General features: G+C 34.8%; 1 pseudogene; it reads left to right on the top strand.

Moving 5' to 3' along the window:
• On the top strand, window positions 5,768–7,238 carry LOC110271411 (annotated as a pseudogene).

The following is a 7,488-nucleotide window of genomic DNA, read 5'->3' as shown; positions in this document are numbered from 1 at the left end:
AGCTTGTTCTCAACCTCAAGTTAGAATTTAGATTTCTTCACTCTTTACGACTGCAGTTGGTTTTCTCATGCCTGCACCAGCAATTGCCTGCAGATTTAAAGGCAGGAACCTCTACTAATTAGTGGTCCTAAGCTCAGAACCTCTCTTCCATTATCAACTAGGATTGTTTGACTGAATAGTACTTAAATGAAATAAACATTATTGACCTGTTCTTTATTATGAATTACAACATCAATTTTATTTTCGGAAGTAGTATGTTAATGATATTCAAGTGTACAAGTTAGCTTTTCGAAATGATTCGGTACGGGAACCAATAATGAATGGGATATATATGTCATCATTAATAGGGATGTACAATCTTTGACATTATTCTGAATGTTCTTATTCATATCTATAGATAAATTGCACTCCTTTAAAGGTTTAATATGTGATTGTGAAGAACTGATGAGAGAGAATAATACGTGCCTTGCCTTCTTTTTTGCACATTTTACTTTAATGTGCTAAAAATTTTTCTTTATTCCTTTTGGCACATAGTTAATAGTTTCTATTTTTTCAGGTCCATGTTGACTTATGTATAGGAAGAAGTGGATCTATTTGCATCACAGCCAGCCATTCCTTCAGTTACACCAACAGTTGACTTGTTTTCCATTCCTAAACCAGTTGCGCAGCCAGACAAGTCAGGAAATTCTGCTCCAGCGAACAATAGCACTTTCGACCCTTTTGCTGCTATTCCACTTAATAATTTTGATGGATCTGATGTTTTTGGTGATTTTACTTTTCAACCTGATTCAGCATCTTAACAGACATCCAATATTGTTGTCAGTGACATCAACCGGAAAGAATCCCAACCACCCAAGAAACACAACCGTCACCACTCACTGAAGCTGTAGCGGTTTGATTAATTACTTTATTTTCATTAATGTATTTACTCCATGTGTCATGCAGGCTAAAGTGAGAGGAAGACCACCCAAGCTTCAGGTTTCCAAGGAAAAAGGAAAAAGTGCTGTCCCAACCTACTGCAATAACGACAACAATTCTAATTTCTGCTGGAATAATTAAAGGATCTAGCGCTGCGACAACCAAAAAGCTTGCAAGTCTCATGACTTTTGTGCCGACTCTGGAGTTCAAACTTCCAAGAAAAAAAGATAACGCTATTTGAAGATCATCATCGGAACATATGCTTTTTTTTTTTGTATAAGGTTATAGATTAGGAAAGATATCATGGTGATAAACATTATCTTGTTCACTATTTTGTAAGGCCTTTATTTCGGATATATAGCCCTTTACTTGGTATGCAATGTATCTGAAGAATCACTTTAGGAACTTTACTATCTTTGGTGACAAATACAATGTTAGCAACTTTATATTAAGAATTTATGTTAACAAATTTTAGGAACTTTATTATCTTTTTATGTTTCTGATTTGTCCTTTATTTTTTACATATGACAGTGTGAGTGATGTATAAATATATTTTATTTGCAGGTGTACTCAAAATTCAAGTTGCCATTTATAAACTTTACTTTCAGTTTACAATAGTTTAGCCATGATAACTGGAAACAAAAAATCCAGCAACCTAAATCACACCACCATATCACATTCACTGTCTCCTACTTGTACATATATGACATGAAAAGTAAAGTTCCTACTAAGATGACCATTATCAGACCAGTGAACATGAAACACATTAACATTCTAAGTACTCTAACTTCTGCTTCTAAACAACCTATTCTCCATACTAATTTAACCTTTCAATCTTCATAATCAATCTCCAATTCTACATCAGTTTCTGAGACTCCCTTTGGACCTTCTGCAACAGCTACATATTCATTTTTCTCAACCCATTTAAAAAAATTGCAGTGGCTCCCTTTTTGAAAACATTGAACAAAATTATTAATCCCACATAAAGAGTGAAAGCAAAGATGATGCTATCATTCATACAAAATTAAACTCATCCGATATATTGGACAAGCATAAAACAACCTATCTGGATTCTGTGATATCTCAGATTTCTTAATCAAAGTTTTTAAACCACAGAAACAGGTTTCCTTATCGTTTTTCCTTCTTCTTCACATGGACGAGCTCGAAGCATAGCTACCATATGAGTGCGACGGCAACCCACCACTGGGACCTCCACTTTCGCTCTCCATCATGGCGCCGAAATCGACTTTTTTCTCCCTCAATAGCTGTTGGATTTGCAAGAATATAATACTCAAACAATGCATTCTTATTCGTGGGAAGATAGGAATTAGGGTTTATTTATTTGAGACTTAGGGACTAAATTGATACATAACCCTAAACATACCTCGTCAGCAACACACACCATGCCAGGTGTAACTCGTATTGCCACCTCAGGTAGGGATGTCAATGGGGCAGGGCGGGGGCGGGGGATGCCTCCCTGCTCCCCATCCCCGCCTTCAATTTTGCTCCCCATCCCCGCCCCATTCTTCGCCGTGGGGGAATATTGCTCCCCATCTCCATTTCCCACAGGGCCTCATTCCCCGCGGGGACCCCATTCTCCATATACATAATAGTTCTAACTAATTATTAATTTCCATATGAATAGAGCTGCAAGTATCTATCTTATACAAAAACTGTAAGATTTTATACAAAAAGTCTAAATGACACGATGGTGACTTCTTTCGAAATAACGCAATGGAAGGACGCAACGACGAGCCAAAAGAAAAAGCAGTGGACGAGGTGGGAGATGCGACAATAGAGAGGAGAATGGACACGACGACAGAGTTACGAAAAGGAACTCGGCAAATAGAAATTACGACGCGGTAAGGGTGATGGCATGGTGAGGTGTGACGATGCGGTGAGAAGGGTGACGAGGGGGTGGCTGCAGAGAGGTTGGATAGAGTATGGATAGCCTTAGAAATCTCTGAATTAAAGAAGGGTTATGCAAATAAAGATTAGGAGTTTTTGGTTTCTGTATATATATGTGTGTGTGAGAAATGGCTAAAAAACATATATGAGAAATAAACTATTAAGGATAATTCAAGGAATTCATAAATTTCGGGGAATAGCAGGGACGGGGTGGGGATCCCCGCTCGGGTCCCCGCGCCTGCTTCGGGGGAATTTTGTCCCCCATCTCCATCCCCACGGAAAAAATTCTCCACAATCGGATCCCCATTCGGGGCAGTCCCCGCAGGGATCCTCGCGTCTCGGGAAATTTTGCCATCCCTAACCTCAGGTTCCAGGTCAGCAGATTCTTAACGGCAGCATCAAGAGGTTAATGGAAGGACGAACGTGATTTAAAAGAATTCATTCAAGGACTAACTTGATTAAAAAAATTATTGAAGGACGAAAATGAAAATCGCGTTATCTTTCAGGGACGAATTTGAGTATTAACCCAATAAAATAATAAGTGAAATATCATTCTTATAAAAAATTATCAATTATTGAAATTATTAACTTCATTAAACTACTATTTAGTATTATAATTTAGAAGAAATTAAATTAAAGATAAGAATTTAGAATTGAGAATCTAAATAAATAAAATTAATATTAAGACAATTGATTTTAAGGTAAAACACTTAAATAAACTAAAGCCATCTAAATATTATGCAAATCACCCAAAACCAAAAATATTACGTGGATATCCCATTTATGTATCTATATAAATCGAATTAGGCAAATTAGATTTTCAATTTATGGTAGTAAATTAAATTGGGGTGTATCGATTTATATTGGAATGTTGTGTTAGTTAACTAAATCACGATTTACATAGTGAAACAATAAAACGAAGTAAACCAATTAATGCTAATAAATTGAATGAGCTTGTGTGGATTTACTCCTTGCTATTAGTCATCTATTAAATCGAATGGGATTGTTTCGATTTACATGCAACATGCTAATAAATAAATCGAATCTACATGGTTCGATTTACCATGTATTTACCAATATATATAAATGGATTTATGTTAATTCTATGGTGTAAACCTATATAAATAGGAGTTGAAATTAATTTATATTTGGCAATTCTATACTAAAATTAATTTTAATATCATAAATATTATTTGAATAATATTAGTTAAAATCACTTTTAGATAGATAATTACTAAAAAATACGGATTACTAGAATTAATTGGTTTACTTCGTTTTATTATTGCACCATATAAATTGAATAGGTCTAATTGGATTTATTTTGAATATAAATCGATTTATAGTTAACTAACACAATATTTCAATATAAATCAATACACTCCAATTCGATTTACTACTATAAATTAAAAATCAAATCTGCCTAATTCAATTTATATAGATACATGAATGGAAACATCTACATAATATTTTTGACTTTGGGTAATTTACGTCATATTTACATGACTTTAATTTATTTAAGTGTTTTACCCTTGATTTTATTTTGTTATGGAATTGGATATTTATAATTATGTTATTACTTGATTTCTCTATTTATGGATTTATATTGGTTAAATTTCTAATTAACATAATTTTTAGTCTTTTTCAAGATCTTCAAGGAGTTCTCTTAAATTTATATAAACGTACTTATCTCTTATTAGGTATAATTTATATGAATAAAAGATTATTTTTTGTAGAATTTGTGTAATAATCACATAAATTGCGTTTAGTTTGTCTATATATAATTTTTGTTCAATTTATATGGTGTTTAACGTTTATAATTAATAGTTTTATTTACAATTTCTTTGTCAAGTGCATCGTAAATTAACATATCATTTAATAAAAGTATTAAGATTGATTATAAATTCTTATGATTTAAAACAAAGATTTATTGAATGATATTGATATGTAATTATCCAATTCACATAAAAGGCTGCATCATTGCCACAGTTTATAAGATTAGCTCATACTCACATAAATAAAATAGAAAATATAAGTATAAAAGGTCAAATAAGAAAAAAGTGTACATTATTAAGAATGAATTGAAGTTATTAGAAGGTTGATTCCAAATTCTAATATGCCCTAACTATCTTTTCACTAAAATGTACTTTTGATTTGTGTGTGTATTTCTCACCCTCAACTCTACATGAGTTTCGTTGCCTTTATGGAGTCCAAAATGCATTATGTGAAAGTTAGACGCATAATAAATTATAGGAAAAGTATAGGAACTAAGTGTGTAATCAGCCAATAATTGAACAACTTAATTAATTATAATTATTAATAATTAATTTTTAAATTTTTAAATTTAAAATTTAAATAATTAGAAACTGATTAATTAAACTTAATTAAAAACTATAAAAACCTTCTCATTCTCTTGTATAGTAACCTACACACTCCCAACAATAATACACACAGATTCTCTCTCTCAAAAAGTTCGTCGCCGAAGAAGTAAAACCTGAAAGCTCATAAACCTGAAAGCTGAGAAAAAGGAGGAAACTTTTTTATAAATCGGTTCTTCCAGTCAAAATTTGGACAACAGTGTTGTCTCATCGGACACCACTGAGATGGAGAAATCAAAGGCAAGTTCTGGCGGCGGCGGCGGCGGAGGTGGAGGTGCTATCAACGGTGATGGTGGTGATCAGAATCTGAATGGTGTATTCAACCAAGATGGAGGTGCAAACACTGTTGTGTCAGTCCCTAACTGTAATTACAAGGCTCAGGTGGGTCAGATTTGAAATGGGTTTGATGAAAACGGTGTCCAGGGTCAACAGATGGTGGTCAATAATGATGGGTATGTTGGGTATGTTGGGATTAATGCGATAAGGAATGGGGAGAACTGTGATGAGAGTTATAAGAGGGAGATGAGGGATTTGGAGGAGCTTTCATTTTGTCAAAGTTGAACCCCATGGCTGAGGAGTTTGTGCCGCCGTCGCTCGCCAACAGTCACGGTTACTTGGCTGGTCCTGGTGGTGCTGCTGGTTTTGGATTCGCCAACAATTTTGCGATGTCGATAGAGGTGGTGCAGTTTTGCGAAACGTACAATCTAGTTCAGTTTTAGGAGTTGTTCAAGGAAGAAGGAGTGGTGGAGCATGGGCTGTTTTTGAACAATCATAAAAATATATAAAAAAAATCTATTTAATATAAAAAAAATATCCTAATGCTTAACAAAAGAAATGTCCAGTTATAGAATTTAAAAAAAAAATCATATAATTCTTAAAAAAATAGAAATATCCACATCACACTACAACAAATTCAGGCTGAGGCAACCCTTTGAAAACGTTGCCTATAATACGAAAAAGTGTTGCCTTTGATCAAAGGCAACACTTTCCGACAAAACGCAACGCTTTTTAGGGGGTTGGCTATACGGCCGTTACCTTTGGTCTAAGGCAACGCTTTTGTATATCAAAGGGAACCCTTTTTATGGCAACATTAAAAAAACGTTGCCTTTTCTACAAAAAAAAGTAACTCCACAAAAGGGTTGCCTTAGGGGACCCAAACACAACGCTTTAGATAAGACTTTATAGCAACACTTTTTACGAGTTGTATTTTCTAATATATAAAGCAACACTTGTCCAGATTTTTTTAAGTTGCCTTTTCATATACCTAAAGCAATACTTATATAAATTTTTTCTGGTTGTTTTTTCATATACCTAAAACAACACTTGTCCATGTATAAAAACCTTCTCATTCTCTTGTATAGTAACCTACACACTCCCAACAATAATACACACAGATTCTCTCTCTCAAAAAGTTCGTCGCCGAAGAAGTAAAACCTGAAAGCTCATAAACCTGAAAGCTGAGAAAAAGGAGGAAACTTTTTTATAAATCGGTTCTTCCAGTCAAAATTTGGACAACAGTGTTGTCTCATCGGACACCACTGAGATGGAGAAATCAAAGGCAAGTTCTGGCGGCGGCGGCGGCGGAGGTGGAGGTGCTATCAACGGTGATGGTGGTGATCAGAATCTGAATGGTGTATTCAACCAAGATGGAGGTGCAAACACTGTTGTGTCAGTCCCTAACTGTAATTACAAGGCTCAGGTGGGTCAGATTTGAAATGGGTTTGATGAAAACGGTGTCCAGGGTCAACAGATGGTGGTCAATAATGATGGGTATGTTGGGTATGTTGGGATTAATGCGATAAGGAATGGGGAGAACTGTGATGAGAGTTATAAGAGGGAGATGAGGGATTTGGAGGAGCTTTCATTTTGTCAAAGTTGAACCCCATGGCTGAGGAGTTTGTGCCGCCGTCGCTCGCCAACAGTCACGGTTACTTGGCTGGTCCTGGTGGTGCTGCTGGTTTTGGATTCGCCAACAATTTTGCGATGTCGATAGAGGTGGTGCAGTTTTGCGAAACGTACAATCTAGTTCAGTTTTAGGAGTTGTTCAAGGAAGAAGGAGTGGTGGAGCATGGGCTGTTTTTGAACAATCATAAAAATATATAAAAAAAATCTATTTAATATAAAAAAAATATCCTAATGCTTAACAAAAGAAATGTCCAGTTATAGAATTTAAAAAAAAAATCATATAATTCTTAAAAAAATAGAAATATCCACATCACACTACAACAAATTCAGGCTGAGGCAACCCTTTGAAAACGTTGCCTATAATACGAAAAAGTGTTGCCTT

This window comes from Arachis ipaensis, chromosome B04 (assembly GCF_000816755.2).
Source record: "Arachis ipaensis cultivar K30076 chromosome B04, Araip1.1, whole genome shotgun sequence".
Lineage (NCBI taxonomy): Eukaryota > Viridiplantae > Streptophyta > Magnoliopsida > Fabales > Fabaceae > Arachis > Arachis ipaensis.
This window is presented reverse-complemented; position numbering and strand designations above follow the sequence as displayed.